The 14,077-nt window shown below is 33.1% G+C and overlaps 1 long non-coding RNA gene across 1 annotated transcript; it reads right to left on the bottom strand.

Annotated features, from left to right (window-relative positions):
* Positions 1-711: 711 nt before the first annotated feature.
* Positions 712-8,435, bottom strand: LOC143051261 (uncharacterized). The gene is made up of 2 exons (XR_012970675.1): positions 8,127-8,435; positions 712-1,144 (listed from the first exon to the last, which is right to left on the bottom strand). It is a non-coding gene; the product is annotated as an uncharacterized LOC143051261 (long non-coding RNA).
* Positions 8,436-14,077: the final 5,642 nt, after the last annotated feature.

Below are 14,077 nucleotides of genomic sequence, written 5' to 3'. Positions count from 1 at the left end.
ATTCTGACTCCGGGCAGACCATTCTTTGCTTTCACTCGTAAATGTTGCCTGCTTAACAGAGAATCAGCAAAAACCAATTTAAAAGTTAGTTAAACCGCTGTGATATCTAACTACGATTTACCGCACTTGGATACCTACGATGCTGTTTCAATCTAAAATGAAGAAATAAGTTTCTATGCTAGTCATTTTTGAGGTCACAATTATTTAGAATCTGGCTATCAAAACAAAACCTTCAGAACTGTAAACTGTCAAAAGGCAGATTTTTAGGACAGGCTTATGATAATTTTATGATAATTATGTTAATAATTACATCATTTAGATGACACCAATAAAGATGTACTGACTACCTGGCGGATGCTACCAAAGCAGATGAAGCCTACCTTCAGGCAATTGACCAATTGGTGACATTGTGCTGTAATCTGTTTTTTGGTCGGGTGGCTGTCTCTTTGACACATTTCCTGTTTCCGATCTTTATTCTATTATATAATTTTGTGACTGAGCCCAAGCATTGCCAGATTTTGAGGTATGATTTTTTTTTACTTCATTTATATTTCGAAAACAATATATGATACAATTTTCTTGGACACTACATGTGCTCAGATACAATTGGGAACAATGGTTTGGAAGGCCCGAAGGTCTTAGTTCGATTTGCTTGAGGAATTTTCAATCTGGACTCTATATACAATTGACTAATTGAAACAAAGTATCAAGTTATCAATAAAAATGTTGACACATTTAATTTAAAGCTTCCATCCACTAAAACTACATCTGGCAGCTGTGTCGCTTCGCAATTTCTGACATCCTCTTGCTCTGACAGCAACTGCATCCCCTGTCGATACTTGTTTAACTACAGTCGTGGAAATTGCGTTGTTCTCGTTTTGTAAAGAATCGGGATAAGAAAGTCCAATAACTATACCGTTGACAGCAAGTTCAGTTTGACAAAGCGTAGCCACTACATCGATTGTCCAAGTGAAAACGTAGAAACCTGACGAAGGGACAATAAATGTGCCCGTAAATTTATTATAACCATTGCCTTCATTAGTTACTTCGGTGTCGAATTGTATAGTTTGGTGTGATCCTAGGGAATACAGATCACTGGAAGCATACACATGAAATGCAATGACAGGATCCGCTGCTCGTTTTGCTGAAAGAATTCAAATAAATAAATGATCATAAATAAGAAATGAAAAAAATAAATAATAAACGTACTTATTTTAAATTTGTGTCATAATCAAATTTTGAAGATTTGTGAACAAATTTCGATCGTGGAATATGACACTAATAACAACTTGTATCTCTATTATCCGAAAGCCGGTCGGGCCTGAGAAATAATGTGTCCAATCATTTTGTTCTTGATCGCAATACGTTTTCGTCTATAACGGTTATCATCATTTTCTAAATTTTACTTACTTTTGCACAGGTTTTTAACTGATTTTTATTATTTTGTCATTTCTCTTTTGAACCCAGCGCTACTGATGAGTCTTTTTTTTTTTGCCGAAACAAGCCTTTACATTATAAGTCTGGTACTCGAAGAGCGTTTATTCTCCATGTAATTTTTAAATTAAAACAAAGACTAATTTGAGTAAAGTTAGACACATTGATGCCTTCATAATAAATGTTGTAGTACACCTCCATTCATGGAACACCATCACTGGCCATTGCAATTTTTAAGCTAATCCATTTCATTTCACAATGTTGTCTGTATGCGTTCATTTACGTCACTACTTCATATTCCACCGAATATATTCGATTAACTTATAGTAATGTACCACCAGTTTTCCTAGCAACCATTGACATAACATTCGCATGATTTTTAGGCAGTTAAGCTGCCTTATGCGAGCACCCTAGATTTGAGTTCTACCCAATAAATGCTGATTTACGTGCCATTGTTATCATCTAGCAAGATATTATGTTATTTATAACTAATTGGACAGTTCAACCTTAAATGATCGTCGAATCACCCAAAAGTTTTGAAGTTGCACATAGGAAGTAGAGCACATTAGGAATCCTTATGTAGTTTATTATCCCCTGAGCTTTTGGCTGAGATGTCAAAGAACAAATGTATGAAATATTTAATCGCTGAAATCAGTAAAGACAAGTAGTTTAGATTTCCCAAATGGCGAAAGTCGTAGGAATATTGTTTGTCGTCAATACGTAGTCAACTACACAGCAGTCTATTAAAATAAGTTCAACTGTTCATGCTGTTGGCGTGAATTTTAAATTAGAAGACAAAATTTTCGTATCTTTTCAATTTGGAGGCTGGGGTTCAAATTAGCGGTGGTCCAAGGTCTGCAACCTTCTACTTTTGCAGTCGGACTTTCGACTTGGTTACTAGCTACGCCCGACATGCCCGACGGAAAAAAAAACCACTTTGCAAACCTTTTTACCAAAGTCTCCAAACGATCTCATTTTGTTCAACCGATAGCTTTGTACAGAAAATTGCCGACAAATAATGTGTAAATTCGAGTAAAATCGTATCTGACAAAAACAACATTGAAAACAAAATGGATGCCGTGAGAATCAATTACAATATTGGATTTGATTCCGGAAGCGGATAAGGATAATTCCGGGTTTCGGCGATCAACTAAAAAAATATCCAGACAGGTGACAAAATACATCTATGCAAGGTAAATAAATATAAACACTAGAATTGAAAACCAAAAGATATATGTAAAAGAAAGAAAAAGCAGAAAATATTTTGTACAGAAATTCAAAATTACTTTTTGACAAATTTTAATGTCAAAAGCCAATACCATGTGGCAGCTTGGAACAGTATTCCTAAAAATATATATGTTCCTTATGACAGTATAAATTTTCTTTATCAGGCCACACCAATTTGATTAATAGTTCTTTCGATTTTCCCGCTCCTGTTTTTGAGAAATGGACTTTTCGATGAAATAAAATAATTACCGCTTCCGCAAATTGTTGGGCCGCATGCCGCTCCAAAATTGGTTTATCCTTGACATTTTTTTTTCTCGTAGACGTTTTTCTTGTGCATATATTGCTCCAATCGATTCAAACGCACGTGTGATAAATCGATATGTTAATAAAAGGTCAAAAATCGGGATGCTAACATGAAGTTGTGTCAGATCATTACATAGGACAAGTGGTTATCAAACACGCAGTTATTTGAAATGGATTTCGTTTTACCTATGCAGACTTGTTCAAGAAGACAAAATAAATAATCTTTCGTTAGACGACCACGATCACAACAGTACTCATTAGAACCATTGTCATTCCCGATCATTGTTTCAACAGACATAGTCCGAGATTAATCTGACGTCCAACGGCTGTTTTACCAGACAAGATGTGGTGTTGTTGTCCAACGTCCCCATCTTGTCAGGCAAAATAGCCGTTGGATGTCAAAGTAATCTCGGACTACAACAGACATAGATAGAGCTATCTGTCTTTGATGACATTGATATTAAATTCACATGATTTAAAAAAAAAATGACATCTTAATCTTATTTTCAAATTGATGAAAACCCATACCCCCTTGTTAGTCTATTGACATGCACTCAGAACTCTTTTGTAAATGACAATTTAAGAGTTCCAATATTCGAGACCAAAGTGGTGGTGGCCTGCAAATAATAATAACACATGTATTATTGGTGCAATCACTTCCAGTTTGAGATACATTTAGGTTTCAGTGGCAAAAGGAAAATGTATTTTGCCAAATCAGAATAATGCATGTGAATGTGTTTTACATGTTTTAAGAACATAATGTATTTTAAGGGAATGTTTCAATACACTGAGATCAGCGTGCATAGTAATATAACTTTTTTACTCAAGATGTTGTTGAAATATTCACCTCACTCTGTATGTTGATCCTTTTATGGATAAATAGTTCCAACTAGATGCCAAGCAGTTAATAACAATCACCTCTATATATGAAAACAATTGTATCAAAGATATTTCAAATTTTTCATGGGCATTTTTTGGAATATATGCACATATTTTAATTGTAATCCATACAATATATTTACCTAACTTACACAATTCTTCTTTATCCGCTTTGCCTCCTTATTATATACATATGTGTGAATTTAAATAAAAATTCACACAGTTAAATGTAAAAAAGAAGATGTGGTATGATTGCCAATGAGACAACTATCCACAAAAGACCAAAATAACACAGACATAAACAACTATAGGTCACCGTACGGCCTTCAACAATGAGCAAAGCCCATACCGCATAGTCAGCTATAAAAGGCCCCGATAAGACAATGTAAAACAATTCAAACGAAAAAACTAACGGCCTTATTTATGTAAAAAAAATGAACGAAAAACAAATATGTAACACATAAACAAACGACAACCACTGAATTACAGGCTCCTGACCTGGGACAGGCACATACATAAATGATGTGGCGGGGTTAAACATGTTAGCGGGATCCCAACCCTCCCCCTAACCTGGGACAATGGTGTTACAGTACAACATAAGAACGAACTATAAAAATCAGTTGAAAAAGGCTTAACTCATCAGATGGACAAAAATACAGTGAAAAAAAAGCTTATTTGACGAAAATAATCATAATTATACTAAACCAAAGCTAACCAGAAAGTTGGTATGGAATAGACTGTACTACAGGCACAAATACATCAAATTATATGCATAGGAGCATGTTTCTCCTCTTTTTTCTTTGAAGTTACCCTATTTTAACATGTACACAAATTTCTAAATTGCACAATTTCAAAAAAAATTATACCGCTCGCTCCACTTGTAGAGTACCCGCCTCAACAAAACTCATTTTCAAGAATTTTTTACAATCAAAAAAATTTCGCTCGCTCGCCCCATATTTTTTAGAGCTTTTGTCCAAAGAACTATTAAAATTGGTTTGGCCTGACAGTGATAAATGTTGGTAATTCATGGCTTTTAAAGTGTAAACATATTACTGCAATTTCAATGGGTATTTTTTTCTCGATTTTGATGGGTCAGTTAAAATAGCTGGAAGTTTCTTACTTTATTTTCACAAACAGTGCAACTAGATTATATGATACCTGAATGTAAGCAAATCCTATGATATATGTGTGAAGTCCCTTGGGCTACGCTACCCCCTCCTGTTTGATAACTTTGAAACGGATGAGATTCCTACCCCTCAACCATATACATTCATGTAAGGGACTATATAACTACTAGTAATCGAATAAAATAAAGGGAAAGTCCCTAGGGTTACCCGCCCCTTCTGTTTTAGAACTTGGAATCAGTCGAGATCCCCACCCCTAAACCATATTTATTAATGTATGGGACAATATAACTAATCAAATGAAATACAGGGGGAGTCCCTGGGGTCACCCCACCCCTTCCTGTTTGATAATTTGAAAACCATCGAGATCCCCTCCCTTAAACCATATATATTCATGTATGGTACAATATAACATATCAAATGAATTATAGGGGAGTCCCTGGGGTCACTGTACACCCTCCTGTTTGAGAATTTGGAAACAGTCGAGATCCTCACCCCTTAACTATATATACTCATGTATGGGACTATATAACAAATCAAATGAAATATAGGGGAGTCCCTGCGGTCAACCCACCCCTCCTGTTTGAGAACTTGAAATCAGTTGAGATCCCCACCTCTGAATTAAATGAAATATAGGGGAGTCCCTGCGGTCATCCCACCCCTCCTGTTTGAGAACTTGGAAACAGTCGAGATCACCACCTTTAAATTAAACCATATATATTCATGTATGGGACAAAAGAAATAATCAAATGCAATATAGAGAGAGTCCTTATAGTCACCCTATCCCCTCCTGTTTGATAACTTGGAAACAGATGAAATCCCCACCCCTCAACCATATATTTTCATGTATTGGACAATAAAACAAATCAAATGAAATAGAGGGGAAGTCACTGGGGTCACCCCACCTCCTCCTGTTTGAAAACTTGATAACGGTTGAGATCCCCACCCCTAAACCATATAAATCTATGTATGGGACAATGTAACAAATCAAATGAAATATAGGAATAGTCCCTAGGGTAACCCCACTCCCTCTTGCATGTGTGTGTTTTGAGAACTTGTAAAAGATTGAGATACCAACTCATAAACCATATTCATTCCTGTTTGTTATTTCAAAAAGATTGAATGACATAGGCGTCACATATGCATATCACTTTACTAGACCTAACCAATGTGTACTAGACTATGCCCAATGTCAGGCGACCATGGAAATGAATAATTATGGGAGATTTGTTAGGGAGACACCGTCACAGCATTATGTTACAATTATTTCTTGTCTATTATAAATTTTTATTAATGGAAAAAAATTAGAAGGTTTAAAGTATTTACCTTAATTATATTTTGAATTATTTCTGGTCCTATAAAAAGTTTCCTTTTAATATGGTTCATTTTAAAGAAAACATCTTTCAAGCCCATTAATGTTTGACCAGCTGTTTTATAATTACCTGTCATTTTATTCTAAGCTTAGACATCATGGACTTGGGGTGAAAGTGGGGGTCATTTACATTTACTATGGGCAGGTCAGTCAGACCTCACCTTTGATCCCTTAAGTAGTAAACATTTGTCTGATTTGTGTCTCATAACGTTTGTATTGTAGAACAAAAACTCAGTTTTCTTTCCAGGGAAGCAAGTCCATTCATACTTTTACGAGTATGACTGAGAAGGCAGGGCCAAATAATCTCCATGGAAATGAGATGTGCCAATGCTTTTACAACTGCATACCAAATATGATTGAACTATAACTTGTGGTTAACAATAAACTAGACCTAATCACAAACTAATACATTGTTGACGTTGCCGCCGGAAACAGCATACCTATATCTCGCTTTTTGACTCCGTCAAGGCGAGACAAAAAAATCAAAATCACAAACATACTGATCTCCGATGAAATTCAAAACGGAAAGTCCCTAATCAAAAGTTTAAATTAAAAGCCAAAACACAGCAAACGAATGGATAAAAACTGTCATATTTCTGACTTGGTAGAAGCATTTTAATATATAGAAAATGGTGGATTAAACTTAAATTTTAATGCATTGCTAAACCTCTCACTTGTATGACAGTCCCAAATTCCATTATATTGACAACGATGTGTGAACAAAACAAAAATATATAAGAGGTAAACATATCAAAAATAGGGGAAAGTAAGAGGTGAGGATGAGGATGAGGGTTTACAGAATAGAGGATAATGGGCAAAAAATACAGAAAAAAGACCCAAAGAGTTAAGTATATATAATGATGAGGTGTAAAGATTAACAAATAATAGGCAAACAGTAAAACGAATAGCGCGAAATGGCATAATAAATTAAAGAATGAAGAAATGGAGGCCCCCATCCTGACCACCAGAGGTGTGTCACAAGTATAATTTGAAATGTTTACACTTCCAGAGTTCAGCCTTTGTATATAACGGGTTAAAAATGCCTCATCAAGTCAGAAATATGACAGTTGTAATCCATTCGTTTGGTGTGTTTGACCCATTTACTTTTTCCATTTACTTAAATTCTCTTCCGTTTTGAATTTTCCTCGGAGTTTTTACCGTCATTTTACTTTTTACAATATCTAGTTTTCTATGTACTTGTTGTCTTCTATTGACCGTTGGTTATTGTGGTAACGGTTGTACTTTAGGTCACGGCTTTGTCTATTGATTGGTGATTTGTGGTTGTACCTATCGTCTTGTTTTGTCATAAAAGAAAAAAATATGTGAAGTTGTACAGTTTATAGATGTAAATACAAAGTAAAAGTATAATGTTTTCTGTTAGCATATCAACCACTATGTTATACAATTATTGCCTTTGTATGAGGTCGATACAATGATATATTGACCTGAAAGAAGTATTTTTTTTTACATCTTATGTATTTGAAGATTTTTTTACTTCAAATACTCAATCATAGATATTTATTTATTAAACTTTTAACAATATAATGAAAGTCATTACATGACGTCACACAGTATGTCGGTTTTTAGATATTCTAAAAATAACCGTGCAATATGCTTTTTGCTGTGCAATATGCTTTTTACTATCCGCCGTTTTCTATCTACCTTCGAAAATATAGATTAACATGTGACTATCCCTGAACGAATCAAATTAGTTAAAATATACAAATTAATAATATTTATTAATACAATTTAGGAAATCTATTATATTGAAATTTAGGGGTACTTACCGTGCATTCTTCGTTCATTCTCATTTGCAGTGGTATAGTTTTCAAAACTTTTCTTAAACACAATGAGTTCATCTAGAGCGTTTTTATGTTCTGTTAGTTCGTCTACAACCTTGGTCACAATCCTCCTCAGAATTTGATTTTCATTGCGTAATACCTGAATCTCTTTGCTACATAGTTCAGTAACCACAGCTGAAACAAGAGACAGTATAACTAAGTAAAACATGTTTTTGCTAATTTACGTGGCAAGTCTTTAAATAAATGTTTTCGTTAACGTATGCAGCCCGACATTTCGTTCTAGTCTTTAACTGCGCTTATCATAGATTACAATTTGTATTACTATTCTAATTTTATGTAAAGGTAACATTGGTGCAAAATAGTATATTTCTTTCTTAACCAATGTCACAATTGACTTTTGTCCATTATGAATTTTATCCCGTCTGCTAATAAATCGATAGAAACTGAAAGAATAATCAATTGCAGCTTGGCATTAAGAAATCTGACGTTCTTAATTTTAGGTGTCAGAAAATGATATAGAAATATAAGGAGGAATAATAAAAAAAGTACAACAGTGATTATGTTTTTAGGATAATCGAGAATGTGACCTACCGAATTATACTATTTACCGGATTTGTAATCACATAAGCAACACGACGGGTGCCACATGTGGAGCAGGATCTGCTTACCCTTCCGGAGCACCTGAGATTACCCCTAGTTTTTGGTGGTGTTCGTGTTGTTTATTCTTTAGTTTTCTATGTTGTGTCATGTGTACTATTATTTTTCTGTTTGTCTTTTTCATTTTTAGCCATGGTGTTGTCAGTTTTGACTGTCCCTTTGGTATCTTTCGTCCCTCTTTTATCGGATATGCATTTACTCCTTTGGTCTCTTGTGGAGAGTTAGTTGTCTCATTGTCAATTATACCACATCTTTATTTGTTTTCTAGATATAAAGCACTTGTTTGAATAGTAAAAGATCTGATTAAAATGCTACAAAACATTAATTTAAGACTAAGACAACTTGTTTTTAAGGCAACTATGTTATCAGTTGAGCCTGTCACAAATGAATTTTTTTTATAAGATTGTTATCAGAAATAGTGAAATCACCAAAATACCAAACTCCAAGGAAAATTTAAAACAAAAAGTTTAATAAATGGCAACATCAAAGCTTAAATTACACACCAAAACAATGGAAAACAACTGTCTTATTCATGACGTGGTACATGTATATGATCGTATTCACATGACGTTTTAAGGAGACCATGTTATCAAATGAGAACGACAGGAATGAACTTAGTTATACGCAATGCTTACGTGTAACACAATATGTTTTAAAATGACTGTTTTCATGACAGTTTTTTTTATCACGTCTATGTAAAACCTATAATAAATACCTTTAAGTTAATCAATAATGTCATAAAAACTCATCTAACACAACAGGCATATAATTTGTACATCAGGCGAGAGTTTTGTCTATTTAAGAGTAATGAATGACGCTCAAAATAAAAAGGTTTAAAAGGACAAATCAAGTACGTAAATAAACTCATCATGGATACCAAGATTAAGTTTTGTATTTTCGCTAGACGCGTGTTACGTCTACAAGGATTCAACAGTTACGCCTGAATTCAAAAAAGTTTAAAAGGTCAAATAAATTACAAAGTAAGTTGTAAAGCAATGAGGATAAATTTCTAAAAGTTTTGCCAAATACAACTAAGAAAATCTATTCCTATATAAGACTTCACAACAAACGACAACGAACATATCATAAAAATCCTGCAGGCTTTGAACAGGCACATATTGAAAGTCGCAGGTTAAACAAGTGACTAAGAGCTCAACACTCTCCTTACAGTCGTGTTACAGCATTTAATAAGAACACACTGCAAAAAGCAATTGGAACGTTTTTAACAGATCCAAAGAAAAGCTAGCCTGAACTCAAATTATCCAAAAACATAAGAAACAAAGTATTGATTTATATGATTGTACATTCTAGTAAATGCAAACATCTATGATCGTAAATTTTTGCTGTTGTCTTGTTTTTATCTGTTTGTTAGTTGTCTCTGTGCTTAATGGAGACATGCAAAGACAAGCCTTTGCCAACTATTTTTTTGTTTGTTATACTGTTACATTACTGTCCCAGGTTAGGGAAGAGTAAAGCGCCCACACACATGTTTTACACCACTACGTTCTTTATGTGCCTGCTCCAAGTTTGGAGCAATCTGTAAATCATTGGTTTTCACTGATTGCACAAAATTAAGACTTGTTTTTTCTTGCTCCAAATGTTTTACATTTGTCGTACTGATTACAGTTATAGCTTATTTCCCGGTATACAGTATTGATTATGTTCATTGATTACCTTGTTTTGCTAAAGTTTATATAATTTGTTCTCTGATGGATAGTTATCTTTATTAACAATCATATCAATTCCTTCTTTCTATATTGAAATATTTAAACATCGGGAGAAGAACGTAATGTTTTTTTTATATTTAATTTTTTTTATTATTTTTGTTTAAACACCCACGGAACAAAATACGTTCCGTACGCAGTATTTAAGTACATTTGAGACTATTATGTATTACGATACCGTTTATCATGAACTGACAAAAAAAAAAATTCTTTAGAAACCATGGATGTGAAAGTACCTGCTAAATTTATCTCATGTCACCATTTTGCCTGAATGATTTGGAACTCTTTGTTCCTTAATGATTTCTAAATTAATCAACGTTCAATTTCGTAAAGGTTTAGTATGTATCTTATCAGTACCTGACTACTGAGCTAATGATACCCTCGGGGACTTTAGACTCCCCCGCAGCGGAAGAACCCAGTGCCTAAATAACAAGTGCGACCGGCGCGATTTCCTGTTTAATATTGTTGTCGAAAAGAAACCCTATTCTAAGTTTAATTTTCTTCTTGATGTAATATAGATTTTTATCAATAGAATGACATCAAAGATGTACCTTTGCATATGATATTTTTTAAAGGGGCACTATCTACGAGATATATATAAAAACATCAAAAATATTATATTCTTTTGATCAATTATTAATGAAAGTGAAATAGGAAAATAATTCGCTTTAAGCAGCCAGTACGGGTTAATTTTGTCAAAATAAGCAAGAAACATTGGTAATGTATTATTCACTTGCAAGTGAATAATTCGACCGCATTAAATCCGTATTCATGTGAACTTAAATTTAACCCCTTAGCGAGTGATGGATAATACGTGAATTGTGTGTGTATAATTGTTTTAATGAAAAGAAGGTCAACATTGAAAGTTAAACAAAGGTAAATCATTTAACTGATTCATTCAAACCACAAAAACTCATTCTTATACAAGTAAAAACGATGATTAAAATATATTTTTAATCTATAAAATAAAGATAAACAGACATGCAATACACGAGTTCTCTTTTCTATTTCTATTTTTATTCATGTTTATATTACTTATATAGTCATCGGAAGTATTCGGAGGTCAACTCGATAATTATTTAGATGACGTCAGGACTAAAAAACACACAAAACGAAGCTACATATTCTCGACACTATGCCATGTAAATTGCTTATTTTATACTTTTAATGATTTGGATAAAGGTTTAACATTATTATTAATCAAATACTAGAATTTACGTCAAATCGATGACCATGAATTTGACAGCTGGTGCCCCTTTAAAACAAAAAGAAAAACCGATAACTTTAGAAACATTTAGAAATATAAATGGAAATATTAATGGAAAGTCCAAAGAAATATATAATGAAACCTACCTGAGACCGCTTAAACGGGGGTGAGACCACCTGGTCTTATAATGTCAATAAAATTCAACTAAATCATATATTTTATCAGTATTATGGCATACTTCATTTAACACTGCACATTTTACATGCATACTTTTTGTAGTGTTTGTACTCGAAGGAGCATATGTTTCATATTTTCCAAATCATATACAACAAACGTCATCTGAATAGCAAAATATTTTTTTTCGAATACAGTCTTTGCAAAATTTTCTCAATCTTGTAAAAAATGGATGTTAAAACTAATTGCGCTACATTCTCTGGTTTTGCCAGGTTTGTAGGTTTTAACAGTAAACTTAAAGTATGTGATCTCTTTACATGTTTTAGAGAATGTAGTGCTTAAATCATTGCAGGCCTTCACTTATTACGTGAGAAAAACCGCCAGTTTGATGAACTATATATTGATTTACAAATAAATTAAATGAGGACAACGGAAGTAAATCATGACATCTTTATGTATTTCAAGGTTATATAATTTACATGTAAACATGAAAAAGGATGTAAGACATGTAATATGTTAATTACTAGTAACTTAACAGGAACAGCTTATTATACAACATCGTTTGAGCCTCTCAGACAATGTTATTTATGGAATTGGGCTATATTATAGCATATTAATCTATTGCAATAAAAAATCATAATATCTAATAAAATTTGTAGATTTAGCTAACAAAGTCCTTATATTTGTATAAAGTAACATTCGTTTATAGTGGGAAATTGCTTTAACGTTGAATAAGCTACAATTAAAAATTGCTTGCTGGTCCCTCTCTGTGATTACCATTATGTTACGCTGGTTCATTTCCCAATCAATCTATCACCAAGGGAATATAAAATAAATCGATTTTCGTTCATAGTCTTTTTCAAAAATGATGAACGGTTCTTTATATTGGTATGTAATCATTTTAAACGTTTCAAATTTATGAAATTATATTCGTACATCTATGTTTTTGATACACCAATAACAAAAACTGAAATATATTGAATTGATACATTTTGTAATTATTCAAAATTATATCAGAAACCTAAACTTAACTATAAAATAATGAACCTGTTAAGGGGAGAGAATACTCGCATAACTTTTTCGAATTGGCACATAATACAACGGAATGTCACTCTTGCATACAAATGGCACATCAATATAATTAATTATCTGCGAAATCGTCCCCCACCTTCAATGATGATTCTAAATTATAAATATAACCAAAAGTTGTTAATCTATAGATAGTTAAGACTAATGAAAGCTAACCCACTGTAAAAATATTTCTTTGCAATTTTCTAAAACTTCCTCAGAAAAATGCTCGAGCCACTTGACTTTCATAACTCAAAATTAACGTTTTTACACAATATTTGAATAAAGTAGTTGAAGATTATTCGCTTCTCAAAGTGTAAGACGCAATAAAAATCGTATGCTTGCACCATCCTACCGAAATACGGATTTAATTAAGTCCTGAGCATTTCGACATTTCTTCGTATATTTTGATAAAAACCGGTTTTAACCAAATCACAAGTACATGTTAAGATCCGACTAAATACCTATTTTCCGATATGGTCAGGTAAAGTTGCTATATATCATGTTGGTAAAACTCGACAGGCTTTGCGTACAATGATGAATCAACACCGATCTGTTAATAAAGATCCGCAATTCAGGGTTCTTTATAAATTGACTTTAAATTTTATAAAAAGACTATGATCTTTCTTTGTCTATAAAAGAACGCATCATCGCGAACATTTATCATCTCACCAATAGCCCTATACTGATCTATACTAAGTTCTTCTTTCCGAAAATATACATGACATTTCTGGATGATGCATGTTAATTACTAGTAACTTAACAGGAACAGCTTATTATACAACATCGTTTGAGCCTCTCAGACAATGTTATTTATGGAATTGGGCTATATTATGTTGGTAAAACTCGACAGGCTTTGCGTACAATCTGCGATAAGATTAAGATGGCCGCTGAGATAGAAAGGAGTTAAACATCAGCTCTGAAGTATTTGACATTTTAAAGCTGGATTTTGATGAAAAATTCTATTAAAAGTAATAGCATTATATTCCAAATTGTATGGATTTTTATAGATATCAAGTTAGTTTGAAATTTCATTGTTGGAATGACTTGTATTAGTGAAAAAGAACATTTTTGGAATTCAATGGAATTTAATAATATTCTATTTA

This window comes from Mytilus galloprovincialis, chromosome 11 (genome assembly GCF_965363235.1).
Source record: "Mytilus galloprovincialis chromosome 11, xbMytGall1.hap1.1, whole genome shotgun sequence".
Classification (NCBI taxonomy): Eukaryota; Metazoa; Mollusca; class Bivalvia; order Mytilida; family Mytilidae; genus Mytilus; species Mytilus galloprovincialis.
Note: the sequence above shows the minus strand (reverse complement) of the source record. Positions and strands in the feature narration are given on the sequence as shown.